Consider the following 21059-nt stretch of genomic DNA (forward strand, 5'->3'; position numbering starts at 1 on the left):
GGCTGCACTCACCGGCTGCGGGAACGAGCCCAGACGAAGAACAGCAGGTGGGAGAAGCAGCAACTCCAAGCAGCCGCGGGCTCCGCTGAGCACCGGCCCCGAACTCATGCGCACTGCACCCAGCCACCACCCACGGCGGGCAGTTAAAGCGACAGGCGCTGCGCTGGGCGGTTCGCCCCGCGCGGGGAGCGGCAGCAGTCACAGCTCCGCCTCGCCCGGGCGGGACGGTCGCCTTTGTCCCTCTGGGCAGGGCATAATGCCGGTGCTCCTCCCTCCCGGTTCGCTGTGGTCTGAGGGGCTTCGCTGGGCTGGCGCGTAACCCCGCGCTGCGCGGTTTAAACGCGTCCCCGCGCCCACAGCGCTGCCCGTGGTGGCTTCGCTGAGGGGCTGTCCCCTGTGTACCCGCTGCGTTGTGCGTGGGTGGGGGACCTGGGTCTTCACAGCCGCCCCTGGGCGCCATGACAGCCCATACATGGCAATACTTCTGAGGACACTGAGGTAAATCCCTGCCCGGCACCGGCGCCTCAGGGCGGTGGGAACAGCGCCGATCGTGAGGGGTAAATTGTGTTGGGTCTGGTGTCTGTGGGGCTTGCGCATCCGCTGAGGGAAAGGTTACAGAATCACAGAATGTAAGGGATTGGAAGGGACCTCAAAAGCTCATCCAGTCCAATCCCCCTGCCGGAGCAGGAACACCCAGATGAGGTTACACAGGAAGGTGTCCAGGCGGGTTTGAATGTCTGCACAGAAGGAGACTCCACAACCTCCCTGGGCAGCCTGGGCCAGGCTCTGTCACCCTCACTGAGAAGAAGTTTCTTCTCAAATGTAAATGGAACCTTTAGTGTTCCAGTTTGTAGCCATTGCTCCTTGTCTTACCATTAGTTGTCACTGAGAAGAGCCTGGCTCCATCCTTATGACACTCACCCTTTATATATTTATAAACATTAATGAGGTCGCCCCTCAGTCTCCTCAAAAGGTTGAAGTAAAAGCTGAAAAATAAGAGTGTCAAAAATGACCGAGCCCCCTGCCTCCCCCTAGGGCCACATGCTCCCTGCCTGAGGCCTGCATCTGAAATGATGAAAAGTATTTGTGTGCCATGTTAATCTGTACCACCCATATATTTAACAGATCAATAACAAATCTTGCCTATTTGTACTCTCACTTATTGCTAGTATGTCATCATGCTCTTTGGTATTTATCAAGCAATCATGTCCTCTCCCTCCTTCATTGTGCAAGGCTATGGCAGCCATGAAATTAACAATTCGACTTATAGCTGTAAAAATGTCAAGCCTGTCTTAGGAACCATTGCTTCTCACCCATGCTGTGGTGGCAGAAATGGTCCTAGAGCGGGAAGTACTCAAAGGATGGAAGATGGAGATGTTTCAAAACAATGTGACCTTACCCCAAATAAACGGCGTGACAGAACCAGGAAGGAGGAACCATGCACTGTGGGTCAGCAAATGGTAAAAACATCCCAAATCTGCAGCTTTCTCTTGAGCATCCTCCGGGGCTGCTGGAGTGATGTCCAGGAGAACAGCAAATGGTTGAGATCCCAAAGAGATATTTGTTTTACCTATTTTTTTTTTGGTTATTTTAAAGCTGGCGTCCCAACTAAACTGTTTGGTCATTCTGCAGTCCAGAGAGACAAGTTAACTCCACCAGCTTAAGGCAGGTTGGACAAACCACATTGTGAGGAGACGTGTCTCCAGTGGTTGTAGAGTGGTGAAGCCTCAGCAGAGTCCTGCGTGTCTCTCTTGACCGGAGGCCTTGTTTATAGCTTGCTAATGTTAGGCTAGATGAATCCCACCTCTATTTTTTTATTCTTGGCTCTACCAACAGCTTGGTACAGGATCATATGACTGTCCTATGTAACATCTGTTACACAACAGTACAGGAGAGAAAAGTACCGTATTTCATCAAGGAGCAAAGTGGGAGTGGTGCCTACTACATATAGAACGTAGACCTTGGTTAAGGAAAACATCTCTCTTTGGAAAACGTATTCAATTCAAGAATATACTTAAAGGCAAGCATGTACTTTACTGATTTTCACTGTGGGAACATACACAGATGCAAAGTACTTTGGGATTCATCAATGTGGGATGTTAGGTAACTTCTATGTATTATTCTTACAGCATTATGTGTAAGTGTAGGCTAACTCACCCTGCCTGAACTTAAGCTCTCCTTGCTAAGTAGGACATCACCTTGAGGAAGATCTTACAGTTCCAGGGCTTTGTCTGCTCCACAGCATTATTTTTCTTGTTTCTTGATTTACCCTCAGCACCTTGTAATATCAGGTCTAGTCTTCCACTAAAAATGTGCTCTGTCTACATTTTTCTACCCCAGGTGTGTCTGAAAGAGGTTTTTTTTTCCTTTTAATCACCATTTGTATGTTTTTCTTTCCTTGTTCTTCAACATTACTGACTGCTAATCCTGGCACTGAGTTTATTCTAGGAGAGCAACTGTGTGTTGACACATTCTGTCCTGAAGGTGGGGAAATTTATGGTACACAGTTCCAGGTACACAGCCCATTACTATGTATTGTAGAGAGCTACCCTTCTCTGCACTGTGAAAACTTGTTATACCAGTTTAAAAAATATGTCAGGCATGCATCTCCTTCCTCTAACATTAATCATTAATTAACATGTGATACTGACATTTCTGGTTGCTATTTAAGGAAGGAAAACAGTATTTTATGTGCATTTGTAACTACTTCTACATCAGCATCACAAGATACCCAAGCGTCGGTGTCAGTACAGTTGTGTATGGGAACCCTCTTCTGCAGACCCTCTGGAAATAACGCCCAAACCAGAGCCACTAAAACAAGCCCATGTTTGCAAAACTCTTGGCAATCTGACTCCTTTTCCTTGTGTTACAGGCCAAAATTCAAGTTTCTTTGCACAGAATGTATTTGTTATATTTATTACTGCAAATAGCTGCAACCAGACACAATGAACTAAGCAACTGTGGTCAAAGAGCATCTTACTCCCCTGTTTTGGACTTCCTTCACAAATAGTTTTTATGTGAGGTATTTTTTTTTCTCTGCATGTGGCCTGGATTTGATAAGCAATTGGTAGAACTGAGCAGTCAGAAAGAAAATGTAAGATGATGGAAAGCTATCTGTTTTTCATTTGAATTTCAGAAGGTTTAGAAAGCTCCACAGTAAAATTCAGAGCCCCCTTGTGTGACGCAGTGTATATAAAGCAGGAAAAAAGAAAGCAAGCAAGCTGGTATTTTACATTTTGAATGTAAGGCAATGGATAGACAAAATAGAGAATAAGGCTGCGCTGGGATGTGAGACAACACTGAAAGAAACAGCGTTTAGCTAAAGTGAAAGTTGAGTTGTATTTATGGTCATCATAGTTGACTTACTGCTGTGATAAACATGGTATTGTGATTTGTTATTTGTGTAAGAGTGGCCACTGGAAACCTCAAGACAAGACAAAGTATTGTACAAATACCAGGTAGCATACAGTCACTGCTATTCTTGTTTACAGTCAGTAATGCCACACGAGATGTGCTTTGTGACTCGCTTGTACAACTTTTCCTTGTGATTGACCATGTCCTTATTTTGGCAAGGCACTTCCAGCTAGAGCAAATGAAAGGCTTAGGTGCCACTGCACACCTTGCTCTCAGTGCCCAGCTGGCAGAAGGAATTTCCAAACAGTGAGATAACCTCCCAGTAATCAAAACTTTGGGACTTGTCTGTGACTCTGCAGCAGGTTGACATCCCAGCCCAGATGTCCCTGCTGCCTCTCTCATGCCGATTCTCATGCCACTTTTGTTGTGCTGTCAGTCAGGTCTGTGTAGTGATCTAGATTGAAGCAAACACAGCAGACTGGCAGGATACAGATTGGATGGTTGGTCTGTGAGATGGGTGAGGAATTGGCTCCCAGGCCACACTCAGAGGGTAGTGATCAATGGCCTTTACTCAGGCTGGCAGCCTGTCACCAGTGGGGTCTCCCAGGGATTGACACTGGGCCCCACGCCAGATCGTGGGATTGAAAGCCCCCTCACCACGTTTGCTGATGACACTAAACTGGGTGCTGTGGTGGACACATCAGAAGGATGAGCAGTCTTCCAGATACAGCTGGACAGGCTGGAGGAGTGGGCTAGTGAGAACTCTATGAAGTTTGACAAAGACAACTGAAAGGTTCTGCAACAAAACCCAAGAGCCCAGTACAGACCAGGATCTGTGTGGCTGGGGAACAGCCTTACTGAGAGTGACCTGGAAGTCCTGGTGGACAACAAGGTGAGCACAAGTCATCAGTGAACCACTGCAGCAACAAAGGCCTGGCCTGCATCTGCAGGGACTTTGCTAGCAGAGACACTCTACTCCACACTTGTCAGGCCACTGTGTCCAGTTCTGGTCTCTGCAGTTCAAGAAGGACACAGACAGACTGGAGAGGGTCCAAAGGAGGGCCAGGAAGATGGTCAATGGGCTGGAGAACCTGCCCTGTGAGGAAAGGGGAGGACGAGGGACAGGTGCTCATCTCTTCTCTTTGGTGACCAATGACAGAACCCGAGGGAATGGCAGGAAGATGTGCCAGGGCAGGTTTAGGTTGGACATGAGGAAAAGGTTCTTCACCCAGAGGGTGCTGGACACTGGAACAGGCTCCCCAGGGAGGTGTCATGGCTCCGAGCCTGACAGTGTTCAAGAAGAGGCTGGACAACACCCTCAGACACACGGTGTGAACTGTGGGGTTGTCCTGTGCAGGGACAGGAGTTGCACTCAGTGATCCTTGTAAGGCCCTTCCAACTCAAGACATTCCATGATTCAGTGGAAGACTGAATGAGTTGGGTCTTTTCTCCCTGGAGGAGAGAAGCTTTGGGGAGGGGAACTCATCACAGTATTCCACTACTTAAAGGGCTGCTACAAAGAGGGTGGAGGCTTTGTCTTCACAAGGAGCCAAATGGAGAAGACAAGGGGCAATGGGTACAAGTTGCACTGGGAGACATTTCATCTTGAGATAAGGAAGACATTTTTTACATTAAGAACAATCACGCACTGAAACCACCTTCCCAAGGCCATGGTAGAGTCTCCATCACTGTAAGTTTTCAAGATGTCACTCGGCAGGGTGTTGGATAATGTCATCTAGGCTCCCTTTCCCATCATCTGGCTAGACCAGATGATCTTTTGAGGTCCCTTCCAACCTGGGCTGTTCTATGATTCTGTGAACATTTTTGCAAGGAGCTTGTGTCTTTTTATAAAACCCAGATATTTTTGCATTTGGTTTAGAGTGTCAGGAGACAAAGCCAAACTTTAGGTTGACGGAGACAGATAGCGACCTCTGAAATCAGATCCACTGTCACAGGGACAGTAATATGGGACTCCAAAAATGGTGACTCAAACTCTAAAAGAACTAAAAACATTAACTTTCTCATAAGAAAAGACGGGAGGTTTAAAATCACATCCTCGGAGCTGCAGAGAGCAGCTCCTCCCCTGGGGATTAGGGTACATGTGTGGAAAGTGAGAGGTGAGTTTGAACCGTCTGATGGTTCAGAGGCAAATGAGTCTCCTAGAGAAGCATTTGAGATTTTGTCACTTGCTGTAAAAAAATGGCCAAGATAGGATCTGTGGAGAGCAGAGACAGCATTTATTTGGCATTTATCTCTGGGAATGCCTTTAGCATTTAGTTCTATTTGCAATTAAGCTGGAAGAATATGTACTACTTTAATTGAGAAACAGCCCTGAAGCTGCTGTGGCCAGTGCCATTCTGTACGTGTACAGTAGCAGAGCTGGAAGCATCAGGCACTGTGGTTACTGGCTTCTCTCCAGCCAGCCTTCACAGTCTTCCTTTTGTCTTCTGGATCCCCAGATTTGTCCTTGCCCCCTTTTCTCTTCAGTACCTTACCTTCTTGCTCTATCACTGAGGCCATCTCACTGTCCCAAGCCATTCCTTCTGCCTCCTCCACCATCACCCCCACCCCACCAGTGCTTCTTAACCCATCTTCTTTCTCCAGAACTTTCCACGTTGCTTTCGTGGCTTTCTAGTGCCTTCCCTCTCCATCAAGTCATGTCCCTCTTCCTTGCTGGTGTCTCTAGAGCTTAATCTGATGGACATACGAGTGAGTTGTCTGGTAAGCTGGACATAATTTCTCTCCTCACCTTACTTTTGATGCTGGTGCACCATACTGCTGAGACAAGCTTTGCAGGCATGAGGAGAACTCTACGGAGTAAGAAGTTGCCTAATGAGTTTTGCTGTCCTCAGGGTTTGTCTACAGTTCAGCCGAGGGGAGAGAAAGGGGAGCTGGGTGTATTTTTGGCATTCAGTACCTCAGTTGTGCTTAATTTTTTGTTTTGGCTCCTAAATTCTTTATTGGATCTAATCCTTTATCTTTCCCTTCAGCAGACCCCTTAGAGAAAATACTTCAGTTTTCCCGTGTTTTGTCTATTTAGAGGAAGGGGGGATTGCCGCCTTCTGGTTTTGCAGTATCTGGTTGAAAGTGGCCCAATTAGAAATGTGTACCTAGTTGCTGTTGCTTGGCTTCTACTATTTAAAACATGTGTTTCCTGACATTTAATGATAGTTTGTTCTCCCCTACATCCCAATGAGTAGAGACAGCTAGTTGTTTTCCAGTATCAGACTCCAGCGAGTTTGAAGTGGATGCAACTTATTTTCCTGTGGGGAAAGGAGGCATATGTCACTGAATTGAATTAAATTTTAATCATATTATTTCCAAAGGGGAAGAATGCAAGTAGAATCAAAGAAATATGGAAGATTATTTATTCTAAGAGAGCATAAAATACATATACTCAGAAATAAACTTGTATTTTAAAATTGTTGTAGGTTTTTATAGGCTTTTTTTATGTCTTTTGTTTGTTTTGTTTTAATTTCTTGTTTGACTCCTGTTAGAACTGAAAGTTAATTCTTCTAATGGTCTTTCATTGGCCCATGATATGAGTCTGGATCTTAATTCCAATTTCTAAGGACAGGGTGTCCTGTCATACACTGAGCTGTATTTTGCATTCGAGCTGTGTTTTGTTTTTCGGCAGAATGGCTTATGGAGAAGGAGGGCGGCATGGAGGGGTTCCCTATATGTCGTGTTTGAGGGAAGGGGTCTTGCCATTGTCATCCAGGATGTTCTGTAACGTCTGGAAAGGGATTCTGGTAGGGCTGTGGGCTCTGCTCAGGGTCAGCTTCCAGTCAGTGGAACAAATCCTGGTAATTTCATTAGGAATTGAATTAGGCCTATACTAGATCAAGGAAGTGGTTTAGACCTCTATAGCAGAATGTAGATGGACTTTAGACATTGAAATTTCATCTGCAGTCCAAACAATCTCTGTTTATCAGCCTTCTAAACCTGCATCTGCCTTATCTCTGTAGGTACCTCTCAGTTTGACCTGCAAGTTCACTGGATACACACATTGTGTGAGCTGAACAGAAAATTTCAGCACAATATTAACCTTGTTGAACATCAGGACTTACTCATTTTCTATCCTCAGTGTCACTCAGGCTCAAAGTATCCATGGGATGTTTGGGGAGACTCAGTGATATGTGCTTATGAACGGGGTTTCTGTGTACTGTACCTTCATAGAAACTGGGCTGGTGGATAAACCCCATGGTTCAGAAAGTGAAAGCAGAGATAAAAGCTTCTAATCAAGGCGTTACAGCAAGAAGATGCAAGGAGGAAAGAGGGATGGAAATCCTCACCTCTAGACCTGCAAGGACACGTCATGTATTTTACATTGCCATTGACTGATAAAATATTCCCCATCATGGCAATCCTCTAATCCCACAGGAGACGGCTGTTAGAGGATAATCCCAGCCTAAATTGCAGCCCTGTGCTTGAGCACTTGTTCTCCTAATGCTGTAGGATAGAATTACAGAACAAGGCCTGGAAACCACAGCCTTTGTTCTGCCTTATTGCTTAATTGTTTAATGAAGTATTCACTTCATCTAAGTGAGTGCTTTGTAATTTTGTACTTGCATGCAGCTGGCAGTGGCAAGGAGCAAAGAACTGGCTTTTTTACAGAATATTTTGTTCTCTTGGTAAAAGAAGGTACCATTAAAGATATCAGGCTCCAATAGTAAATAATTTGAGAGATCACCGCATAAAAGGGAAATCTCACCCTTCAAAGTGAGAAATGAAAGCAGATTTGTTACTGCCCTTTTTTTTCTTTCCCCTTTTCCTCTCGATGCTAAGACAGATGGAAGAGGTAGTATGACAATTAGTACCAGATCTTGCACTAGCAGCTTAGTTTCTGAGGTCAGGACACTACTATCATGTGCACCTCTAAAACTGGAATAGGAGAACCATTCCTGACTCAAAAAAAAAAGGTATATCAAAAAAAGGCTCATATCAAGATGAGAGCAATATTCAGGCCCCTAAATAAGTGCAAGATCACTATATATAAGTGGAAAATAACATTTGAAACGTTTATTATTCCCTTTGCTCAGAACAATGTGTCAGACTCCAGCTCCCATGGAGTTCCCTGGTGAATCACAGGACCATTTGGGTTGGAAGAAACCCTCAAGATTATCGAGTCCAACCATTAACCCAACACTGTCACTAAAACAGATCCCTAAGAACCTCATCTATATGTCTTTTAAACATGTCCAGGGATGGTGACTCCACCACTTCCCTGGGCAACCTGTTCCTATGCCTGAAGGTCAAGCATTCAGAGACATCAGTTCCCTTCTGGCTACTGGAGCTCTGCACATCCCAGCATTTTGGGTGTTTTGATCTTTTGAAGCATTTATTCGTCTTTATAACTATAGAAGGAATTGAGACAATTAGCTCTGGGCTTGGATATCATTTTTGGCTGAGCAGCTAGACACCAGATATCAGGATTTTTGCAATAGGCTAGTGAGAGAATATGACCCTGGAAACAGGGGAAAATGGTTTGAATGCTGGAGGCTTTTTTGAGTTCCAGCCATTTTGGGTCTCTTGCAAATGCTAAATACCAAAGTAACACTGCCCGTCTTTAATATCGAGTTTTTCTTTAATAGCTATAGAAGTGTTTTATGAATAACATCGGTACAAACAGAACAAGTGAGGTCATCTCTGCACTAATCCCTTCTTCTCTTGCCAGCCCTGCCTCTTGGGAGGTAAAGCCTATGGATGCTTTGCTGGTTCTCACAAGGGAGCGTGCTGCTTCTCTGAGACCGCATTGCTATAGGAAGAGCATGATGAGAGGTGGGTTACAGCCGATTCACTTATTGCTTTCCCTGCAGACTCTGCTGTAGGTGCCGTTCTTGTGAAGTCCACAGAGTGCAAATGATAGGAAGGAAATCATCACACAGTGGCATGGGGCACATAAACAAATGGCATGGTATAGGGCACCTGTATGTATATGGTATGTACATGTTAGTGCATTGTTCTTGGCCCAAAAGAGGTGACAAATGGATGGCTTGTATCTGTTCCATTGAAAAGGAAGTACAGTGCAAAGCTTTTGTTTGTTGGGATGCTTTGTAACTTAATTTCATGAAACGACAATTTTCAACATCATTTAACAAATCATTATAGGCCTTTTAATAAATTATAATCATTAATCGTGCCTAGAGGTTGTCATGGCCCTGAGCCTGCCAGTATTCAAGAAGCAATTGGACAACGTCCTTGGACACATGGTGAGAACTGTGGAGTTGTCATATGCAAGGACAGGAGTTGGACTCGATGATCCTTGTGGGTCCTTCCAACTCAGGACATTCTATGATTCTGTGAGCAACCAAGGGTGGGATTTTAATTCAGGCAGTGAAGAGTCTGTCCTCTAGGCCTATGGTCAAGATCACAAGGGTGTCAGAGCCAACATAATTCAAGGACCAGCAGGAACAGAACTGGCTCACAGCCATCTTTTGTACCTTTACAGTGCTGATGGGTTCCTGCCTGTGCCAGTGTACAGAGACTTCTTGGGCTGCTTTTATTTGTTCCCATTCCAATCTGCCTCTCTTATCTGTTCTTGCAGTTGAAAGAGCAAAAGCATTGGAAGACCGTGGTTCCTTTGCCTTTAAGGACATACCTGCCAGCTTTTCTGCAGGGAGTTTCCTGCAGAAGGACTGACACAGAGGCCAGGATCTGACTCATGGCTGCTGGAGACACCTCCTGGAAGGGCTGTCATGGAACTGCCACAGGGCTGTCATGAATCAGTCCTGAGCAGTCTCATTAGCACCTGATTTCTTAATGGCATCCTGCATATACTTATGTTACCAGCTATTTTTGTATCCTCTATGCAAACACCACCTTAACAGGAACTCTCTGTCCATATAAAGGAATGGGTTTTGTTTCATCTATATGGAAATGCTTGCATGAACTTTTGTGTAAACCCTTTAAGAGATAAGTTTTGAATTAAGAAGAAAAATAGAAAAACAACTTTCCTTAAAACTGATGTTCAGTACCTTTTTCCTAGAATCAACTTTTTAGCTTTGAAGAGAAGATATCAAAAAGAGGTAGCAAAATATTTCTTCGGCACATGTTTGGCTTGAAATACTGTCTTGCCAGGTCTGTTATTATAGCTGCTTATCACTCTGAGGTAACATTTGCTTTTTGTTTCAAAGTTTCAATTGCTTGCTTTTAGCGTTATTACTGGCAGTGGCTCAATTTCTGTGGTTACAGATGGCCATAGTCTGAAATGTCTTCTGCATGAAGCAGCTTAAGCCTCCCCACTGAGTCAGAGATTGATCAAAAGTGGCAGAGAGGAAAATGAAACAGAGGGCACAGATCATGTCTATCTCAGCTGTGTAGAAGCACAATTGTACAACAGGACTGAGGGTTGTCCCGTGGAAAAGGCATTGAGTCATAACTGATAGGGATGACTCTGGTCTGAGTGGAGCCTTCGTAGTAAAAACTGATGAAGCAGTTAAGTTACGTCTTCCACTCTGTCCACTGGTGTTATCCAGAAGCTGACGGGCCCAAAGGTGACATAACCTCTACCCCATTACCTTGGGCTCCTGGATGTTCAGTCTGGGCTGGACCCTGCTTGTCATCTTGCAGGCTTATCGGTGTGTTTGTTGACCTGGCTGGGTTCGCTGCATTCCAGAGCTGGTCACTGAATGTTGTTTATTTGAATTCCTCTGCAGCTTCAGCACAGCCCGATTTACTGGCTCTTTTGATTCCTGAAGTTATTGACTTCCCTCACAGTGGTGGCTTTGAACAATATAGTTGCTCCCCATCCTTCTTCTACAGTCTGGGAATTGGGGGAGTATCAGTTAATTAAGCCAATAACCAGTGTTCCCTGAAATCCTGAATATTATTAATGGTATCATTATGGGTGGTCATGCTTTCTTACTTTTCATGAAGCCAGGCGTAAAGCTGAAACTCAGATAAAGAGACACCTGGCATTTGTATGCTTTAATATTTACAATAGTCTAATGATTACCATTGCAGACTCTTGCAAAGTGTTCACCTGCCCTGAGGGATGGAATGACTTGACAGGATATCTGCATTACAATGGGAATATTGTTCCTGCTAGGAGAGGATTTGAGATAATATTTTTACTTTCTGTGCCCTGGCATTTACAGTCCATCTGGACTGACACCTTCAGCAGTTTTCTTGTCTACTCAGCAGACTCCGGGCCAGCAGTGTGACAAGTGCTTTAGTTCATCACCAAGCTGTGAGTAGCACAGTTGATTAGTTTTTATCATCCACTGCTGTTAGTGTGTCACAGAGAACTTCATAACTTCCTTATAGGTGGGGAAATTGAGTCACAGAGAGAAGAGATGATGTCACTTAGTTCACCTTTTAAGGAGGGTGGAAGAGGCCACACAGATTCCGGATGGCTGGGAGACCCATCTTCTGGATTGCTACCTACTCCTGAAAATCTGAGGCATGAAGGCGTGATTGTCACACTCTGCTCACCTCTTGGGCCTGACTTGCCGATCCAGTCTCCTGGAAGGTCTTTGTGAATCTCTTGTTCCTTCCAGAACTTCTTACCAATCTACACAAACTCATTCAGATCTAAAATTAAAACAAAGATGATTAAGGGAGTGGAGCACCTCCCTTATGAAGAAAGGTTGAGGGAGCTGGGGCTCTTTAGTTTGGAGAAGAGGAGACTGAGGGGTGACCTTATTAATGTTTATAAATATATAAAGGGTGAGTGCGACGAGGATGGAGTCAGGCTCTTCTCAGTGGCAAACAATGATAGGACAAGGGGCAATGGGATCAAGCTGGAACACAAGAGGTTCCAGTTAAATTTGAGAAAGAACTTCTTCTCAGTGAGGGTAACAGAGCACTGGAACAGGCTACCCAGGGAGGTTGTGGAGTCTCCTTCCCTGGAGACATTCAAAGCCCGCCTGGACACATTCCTGTGCGACCTCACCTAGGGGTTCCTGCTCCAGCAGGGGGATTGGACTAGATGATCTTTTGAGGTCCCTTCCAATCCCAAACATACTGTGATACTGTGATACTGTGATATCTAGAAAGCCAGAACAGCCAGGCTTTCCCAAAGTGTGCTCTGCTGAATAGTCCAGGTCCCCCAATTTGTATTTCTCACAGGTGTATTTCTTAAAGCAGAACAGACTCTCCTCTTGCTTCCAAAGATCTTCCTAGAACTTGACACCAAGCAGCCAGTCTGTCTTGATTATGGGGATTGCAACTGGTCCTCCAATGTAGTCAGTGAGGGTGCAAAGACTGTAGGGAAAGTAGGAGAGAAGAGAGTTTAGACCCATGACTCGCATAAGTCCAGGAGTACTTTCTCACACACGTTGTTCAGAGCTCATTCCTGGTAAGCAGTCAAGTAGAAAAACGGACAGAACTGGCCTAACATAGTAACCAGGGAACTGTTTTGAGATGTGAGCTGTTAATGCCCCCTGCTGACGGCTTGATAGATAGTGCCATCATTTCATAATAAAAATTACATATTTTCTGCTGTACAATAAACAAGGATTTCTGAAGGTCTGTAGTAAACTGAAGACAGAGATTTTTGAGGTTTATTGCTTTATTTTTTTTATGTCTTTCTTACTGTCGTAACTTAGATGTTACATATCAATCATCCCTCACCAAAGACAAGTCCAGTCTAAGCTGTTGTACAAATCACTGAATGTACATGTAGCAAGAGGCGGTTTCCCCCTGGAGAGCTTGTGGTCTACAGAGACAAGAAAGATAAAGGATAGTGGGAAAAAATAGAACGATCAGCCTTATTTTACATATAGGTTGCTGAGATACTGACAGATCCAGCTGAAGCCCACAAAAAGGCAGCTCTTGTACCCTGCCTGGAAACTGTGGTCAGATGAATCCAAACCAAAAATAAGCCACAAGTTCTGATGGCAAGGAAAATGGATCACACTGTTGGCATCTTCTTTTTCTTCTTATTTTTAATATTCTTCTTCACAAATTTAGATAATTCCACAGTTGCAATTCCATCAAATGGCGTATTGGGGTAAGCAGCCCAGGGAGCAATGACCTATGGTAAATAGGAGGCTGGACTAGACAGTCATGTTTCTTTTCCGTCTCTATCAGCTTGCCCAAGGTCACACTGGATTTTTGTGAGAAAGCCAGGAAGCGAATCAAGGGTTGTTTTCTTTCTCCCTTTTTTTAAACCTGGCCTTAAACATCTCTTTTCCTCTTGTTTACATTTCAGAATTGTCTAACAAATAGCTCATAGGAATGTATTTAAATATTATAGTGATGGATGAGACAGAAAGGTTTAAGACATTTTAACAGTTTTTTTTTAGCTTATAAACTGCTACTGAGTTCTTTACCAGGACTTTTGCTGGGGTAAATTGACTGTTTGGATTTTGCTAGTTTAGTAGTTGTAAGTGCAGAATAATTTGGTGTTGCATTTCAGCCATCCAGTGCCTCATAAAGGTTTCAGGCTGTCCATGGAAGTATTCCTGGATTGTCTTCTCTGAATAAATGGAAAAAGACTAAAAGCTTACAGGAATATCCACAGACAGGAAACAAAAAGGACTGTTATCTTCGACCACTTCCATTATACCCTGCTGAGTACACGTGTTTTTTCACAAGCTATGTAAAGGATAAAAGTCTATTCTTGTTGTCAGACAAATGCTATTCCCCAACTCAAGCAGCAGAGGCTTCTTATTTCAGCAATTAAGACCAGTTTCCAAGCTCAACTGTGGGGAGAAGACATCAAAATGTAAATTATTGAATTGTAATGGTGTCACTGTATTAGGTAGGTTATAGCAAGAAAAATAGCAACAAGGATAATAAGTAACAATATTGATAATCAATAATAACCTCAGCCTAATGAGTAAGGGGCTCATTGTCCTTGCATGAATATTATTGCTGGTCCCAATGAAAAAGGGGTAAACTTGGTCAGTTTTCCAGTTCTCTGGAATGCACCTCAGTATTTCTTCTGCAGGACCTTCTTTCAGAGAACCGAATTCTCTCATTACTCTGCTGTGTTCACCTGTTACATTTTGTTCATTTCTTACATGTTTTGTATTAAAACCTGATGCTTTCCCCCACTCCGGCCTTTATGGCAGTGCTACCTGTTGTTAAAATGTGATACGTGGTATGTTGTAAAGCTTTCCAGATTCGTGTGCTTAGGTAAGAATTTCAGCATTCATTAAAAAACAAAAAGCAAAGCAAAACAAACCTTAAAAACTTAACCCCCAAGGAGGGAGAGGTGAAAACAGAGTAAGTGTTCTGACTTCATACTAAGGACTCAAAACAAAAAACAAAATTTAAAATATTTTTAGCCTAATCTAGTGAGATCTTGAAAGAGAAGGGAGACTAACTCAAAAGTATTTGCCATGTCTATTTTTTTGCTGTATCCTAACACTCAGAATAGAGATTTTTGTTATAAGATTAACCCCGTTAAACAACAGATGAGTAAGTTTTAGTGGTGTGAGTTGTATATTTCATCAAACAGGTACAAGAAACAAAATATTTGTATCTAAATGGAACACCACATTAGGAGAATGACTTCATGTGTTCATTTGCTTTCTCCTTTCCCCCAGGTTCTATATACATTTTGCTAATCCTGTATTGTTTCTTTCCAGAAGCATCCCTTGGTGTCTGCACTGAGAATGTTTTGGGGCCAGGAAATGGAGAAGACTGTAGCAGGTATTAATATATATCACATTCTCCTTGATGTTGACAGTGCAGAGTTGACAGGGAAGACATCGCTCATCTTTCAAAAAATGATTTCATCCACCGTAATTGTTTATAGGAGGACAGATCCGGAACAAAACCTGAGTGCCACTTTGAAAGACCCAATGCCTTCTCTGTCATCGGCAGCTGAGGCAGCTTGAATGTCAACATTCTCTTATTGCACTTAATTTGTCCTTAAAAACTCCTTCAGAAAGCAGAGTACGGCTGGAGCTTCCGCTCTCTGAGACACGGCCCATTACATCAGACCTCCATGACACACGGCTCTAATGAGCCGAGCTGCAGACAGGCTGAGGTGTTGCCATCCATACCTGTCGTGCCTCTCCAGGAGGTGACTTTCCTTCAGCAGAACCAGCGGATGAGATCAATATCTGTATTAAGGCCAACAAGTTCTGCTATGAAAAGTTACGGAGTTGGTTGTGTTTTGATCTTGGCTACAGGAATGTTTCTTGTTTTCAGTTGACACCACAGCGTTACAAGTTTTGGGTTTGTCAGGCTGAAAACACTGTCCTACCTAAGGAGGGAAGATTAAAGTCTCTTGCATTAACTAGCTATGAACCACAGTAATGAATCGAACCCATGAATCTGACTTGAATTTTAGTAGTACAAATTGCATTTGTTATTTTATCATCTTGTTTTCATTCTTTTCTCTATGACAAACATAATCAATAGAATATACAATAACCCTGTGATGCTCCCATTATCACAGCTCCAGGATACAAATATTTAGAATAAGTATTAACATTTTAAAAGTCATAAACCAAAGAATTACTACAGTTGGCCACATCAAAATTTAATTATTTTCCCTTTTCAAATACACAATGTTATTAGGGATACATTTCTACTATTTTTTTTTTTTTTAAAGCTACGGCTTTGACAAAAATAATTCCTAATACTGACAACAAGCAGCCAGGAGATGGTACATAATACAATGGAGAGTGAGAAAGGTACAGCTCTGGTGGTTTTTCCCCTCCTTAGTGACTGTAAAACAGGAGGGGGATGTGTTACTCAGTAGCTAAATTCAGAATTAGTATAATTGAGGTGCAAAGCCAGCAAAATCAAGACAAATGAATCCTACTCTTTGCAGTATGAGATTTGTCCTATAGCTTTAGGTCTTCGTGGGAATTTAACCATTTGTCTCTTGCCCTTATTGCTTAGAGAAGGCAGCCAGCATTTCCATGAGATTATTCAAATGTAGAATTATTAGAAAATTTTGCAGCTACAGAGATAGATGGGTTTTACAAAAAATCTCTGGTCTTTGTGGTGACCCAATGTGATACTGAGCAAGATAATGGTCAGAAAGAACATTGCCAGGCTCCTAATGAGAAACTGTTGACAGGAAAATTACCCCAACATTCATCAAAAAGCCAATAAATGTCAAGCATGGGGCCTTTGATGCAGTAGCTCATAATTCCTGTTCAGAAGCCTTTGCAGTCTCTTCAGGGCATGCAATCATCGTGCTTTTCTGCTGATTTTACTGAAAACTCTTGCTGAAGCAGTACGAGGACTGTTACGGTGCCACCGGCTCACCGTGAGACCTCAGGCAGAGCACATTTGGCCTCAATTTCACCATCTGCAATACAGGAATGACAATATAAGAATTACCCAGAGGCAATTGTGTGAAGGACACAGTGCCGCCATCCAGAAATCATGAGCTAGACGGTAAAAACTATGATGCTGACTTTTGCCAATGAGTTGGTCATGTATTTTTAATGTTAACTACGTCCAGCTTTTTGTGCCTTCGTAGTACATATTTCTCTCCTCCACAGCTATGGGTGATTAATCCAAACCAATGCACAACTAAATCCTACCCAGTCTGCTGAATTCTGAGTTGTGTGGCCTTAAGAAAACCACACAAAGTTTTATATAAAAGGTTATATAAAGTCCCATTCTGTTCTTCAGCTCTGTGGAAAGTGGAAGGTATAAATAACTTGCCCATCACCTGAGTCCTCTGTTTAACTCTATCTTCAAATTATGTGGTGGGGCAGGTTGTTGCCTGGTCCCTGAATTAAGAACATCCTTGTGCTGAACGTTTCTCCAGCTCTCACTGCACCTTGGCTTATTTATTTGCTTTTTTCATGAGCGGGTTCTGAAGTTACATCATAAGCGATGATATGATTGTATCCTCCAGGTTTTGCCTATGTATCTTTTCTCAAGTTGCACCAGGGGAGGTTTAGATTGGATATTAGGAAAAAAATCTTCCTGGAAAGGGTTGTCAGGCATTGGACCAGGCTGCCCAGGGAAGTGGCGGAGTCACCATCCCTGGAGGGTTTAAAAGGTGTTTAGATGAGGTTCTTAGGGACATGGTTTAGTGCTAGAGTTGGGTTATGGCTGGGTTCGATGATCCCGAGGGTCTCTTCCAACTGAAATGATTCTATGATTCTACTATTTCCAGGCAAAAGCTCAAAGCCTCAAAGGCCTCTGTGGCCTCTGAGGTCACTGGCAATTCCTAGTTTGCATTTTCTTGACCTGTTTCCAGCCATTCCTGCGTATATGAATAGAAAACGTGTCCCTGTCTGTCATTTGTACTGATAAGCTGCATCCTAGAGGTAGCACACAGATGGAGTCGTACTTAGTCTGCAGAGAAGGCTGAGTGGATGCCACATGCTATTAGGGTCACTTGAAACTAGGCTAATTACCTGGCAGACACCACTGCAGAGCAGATTCTTTAATAAAAATGAATGGGGTGACAAGGGATAGATTCCTTGCTATTTTGGGACGGACTGTCTGCTCGGGCAGCAGATAGCCACAGCGCTAAGGCTCCCAATCTATCATTTGGTTTGCTGTCTCTTGGCTGTAGAACTTAATTAACAATTCTGGGACCGGTCTGTTTCCCAGGGATAGCCTGTAAATCTGTGAAATTAAACAATAAACGCAGATGTGGGCAAAGATAAAAATCCCACACAAGTCAGAAATGAAAAACGATATTGCTTTGTCAATCCACAGGGGCCAATGTAACAATGCTCTAAAATCTTCTGAAGCTTTTCTGTCTGGTGGTTCAAGCAGGAGGGAAATGTTTTTGTGGACACCACCATTCTTTGGAACAGATGATTACTAATTACACAATTACTTTATTGCATAAAATAGTACAAACATTGTGAAAACTGAGTTGAAATGTACTTATAAATATATTTTTCTCATCGAGGTCTGGAAGTACAACACAAACATTTGTCATACCTGTGAATTAGACTGATAAAGACCACGAGCCTAGAAAATACATGTTCTGCAGGATCCGAACTCATTTATCCAGAGCACTGCCCTTCCTCAGCTTCCACGGATTTGAACTGTGAAGGAGCTCGAGGTATTGTTGTGTTTGGTCTTTTACAGGGGAATCCAAACATAAGGCAACACTCCTACTCTCTGCCTGTCTTATAAACAACCAGAACTGTGGATTTGCTAGTTAACTTCCCCTCCCATCACCATTTTGTCTTACTAAAGAATACCTGTTCGTAGCTTTACATAGCACTTCTATTAATGTGAGTCTGCTCATAGCAAATAATGCTATGGATACATATATGTCTTTGTAATACTAGTGTCTTACGAGGCCCTTCAAATTCAATTAATCTATGTACAGGAATAAGATGACTAGAATTTGATTCCAGTACAACTATTTCAAATGAAGTAATTATTCTTTAAAAATGCAGATTTTTTTCTTCAAAAATGATAACCAGATGTTAATAATAATGTCAGTACAATAATGTGTAGATGGCAATCAATTGCAGAAGGAGAATTTCTAAATATCAGAAAGAATGTGCTCAATCTAAACTATCACTCATGTTTTAAGATGGCCAGTGAAACCATTTTATTACTGCAGTTAGTTGGAAAGAGCACAATTCTGGAAAAAAATCAGATAATGTACTTATTTCTAAAAGCCTGGAACAAAAGAGCCAGTAGAGATTTGCTGAGTAGTTGCAAGATCGCCATTAAATATAAATATTTTTAAAAACAATTTACTCTTTCCTAATGCTTTTAGAGCAGCATGTGGGAACAGTATAAGTGCAGCATCTTACTGCATTAAAAAGGACATGATGAAGGTTATTTGGCTCCAGATTTAACCCTTCTGTCTCTTAACTGCTCATAACAGTTCCTGACCTGTATAAACTATTTGAGTTTATATAAAACTTAGCCATCTTACATAGAGGTAACAATAAAAGTTTGTATTTTTAAAACAGCTATTCCTGATGATCCCCATTTTTCACATTCCTATAGAAACAAACTATTTTTAATGGTGAATTCAAGTTTAAGTTCCCATTGCTTTTTTAGCGTGATGTTGAGGATGCTCAGGAGAGTTATGTGAGGCTTATGGGGATAGCACCAGGGCACTGAGAAAGGCAGAAGGAGCCAAAGCTGATGCAGACTCACCCATGCTGGCTGGGAGTAACTAATCCCTGGTGAGAACTGTCCCAGGACTTTACTGGGTATCTGATTCACTCCAGAGGAGAACTGAGGAATGAAGTAACTCACACAGACAGGGAACCAAGGACACAGGAGCAAACATCCTTCTTGATTCATGGTACTTGCACATTTGGAGTTTAGGAGCTCTAGGTAGGATTCATCTGATCAAACTTAAGACATCTAAGTCTAAACACTTTGGACTAACTTTACTGTCAACAAAGAAAAAAAGGCCCATCCATACAGTGATTCACCTGGTCTTAGATGCCTATTTAAGGATGGACTGGATGATCTTCGAGGGTGCCAGAGCCCTCAGACAGGCTGCCCAGAGAGGTTGTGGAGTCTCCTTCTCTAGAGACATTCAAACCTGCCTGGACACATTCCTGTGTGGTCTGTTTTGGGTGAACCTTCTTTAGCGGGCGGGCTGGACTAGGTGATCTCCAGAGGTCCCTTCCGACGCCAACCAGTCTGTGATTCTGTGAACATTCAGGATTTGGCTATGTGGAACTTCAGAAAAAATGTCTTTGCTAAGAGGCCATCCCATGTTGGTCACTATGGATTGACATGGAGGCTCGTATCATTCAGTATTGTCATCAATAACACACCCTCAGCAAATCTGAAGATGATGCGAAGCTGGTGGAACAGCTGACAAACCAAATGGTCCGGCTTCAATCCAGAAGAACCATCATCTAAGGAGAAATGCAAGTTGCTGCACCTGATGGGGGAAAACCTCAAGGCCCAGACCAGGTTAGGAGCTGACTGGCAGAGCAGCAGTCCTGCTGAAACTGGACTTAGCGTGGATGCCCCGCTGAACACGAGCCAACAGGGCACTCTCCTTACAAATACAACAAAATGCAGACTGAGAAATATCAACTGCTGAAAGCAGCCAGCGGATAGAGGGAATGTTTTGTTCTCCTCTGCTCAGCACTGGTGAGGCTGTATTTGGAATACAGTCCAGTTTTGGCACAGCCAGGACGAAAGGAATGGGGAGAAACTGGAATTGGCCCACTGGAGGGTGTGTTACCTAGAGAACATGACCTACAAGGGAAGTGGAGGAAGCTGGACTTGTTCAGTCTGGCATAGAGGAGTCTAAGCGTGGTCTAACTGCAGCCTGTGAGAGAGAGCTGCAAAGATAATGGTGCTGAGGTTTTCTCAGTAATGTCAGATTACAACAACAAGGGGCAACGGCCAACAAACTGCTGCTTTGAGGCTCAGACTGGATGTTTAGAATTCTTTTTTTCACCCGGGGGGCTGCACAGCACTGTGACATTACCCAGAGGAGCAGCTGAATCCCTGCTGTTGGAGGTTGTCAAGACTAAATGCATGGCATTGGTAAAAACCCAGCTTGGAGCACAAGGATGGACTTTCCAATTAACACATCTAAGACTGAGACATGGCCTGAAAATTACAGCTGGTTCAAGGCGCTGCCAGGTGAGAATCTCTGCTGAAGCCCACAAGCAGTGGCTTTTGCAGTGTGCTCTTTCCAAACTGAACATCCCCAAGCTGTGCTTAGCCTTGCTGCAGTCAACAGCAAAGTTCTCTAGAGCTGGGACAAGTGCTTGAACTGATGGTGGAAAACCAGGATTTGCTGAGAGAGACAAACTACTAATGGATCCAGTTCATAAACAGATATATTCATAAGGAGGCTACTGTTACAGGCTTTT

At 43.3% G+C, this 21059-nt stretch overlaps 1 long non-coding RNA gene across 1 annotated transcript; it reads left to right on the forward strand.

Moving 5' to 3' along the window:
- The first annotated feature begins 264 nt into the window (after positions 1–264).
- On the forward strand, positions 265–19138 carry LOC139826943 (uncharacterized). Its single transcript, XR_011737094.1, has 3 exons — positions 265–498; positions 14895–14958; positions 18149–19138. It is a non-coding gene; the product is annotated as an uncharacterized lncRNA (long non-coding RNA).
- The last annotated feature ends 1921 nt before the right edge of the window (positions 19139–21059 follow it).

Source organism: Patagioenas fasciata, chromosome 1, assembly GCF_037038585.1.
Source record: "Patagioenas fasciata isolate bPatFas1 chromosome 1, bPatFas1.hap1, whole genome shotgun sequence".
In the NCBI taxonomy this organism is placed as follows: domain Eukaryota; kingdom Metazoa; phylum Chordata; class Aves; order Columbiformes; family Columbidae; genus Patagioenas; species Patagioenas fasciata.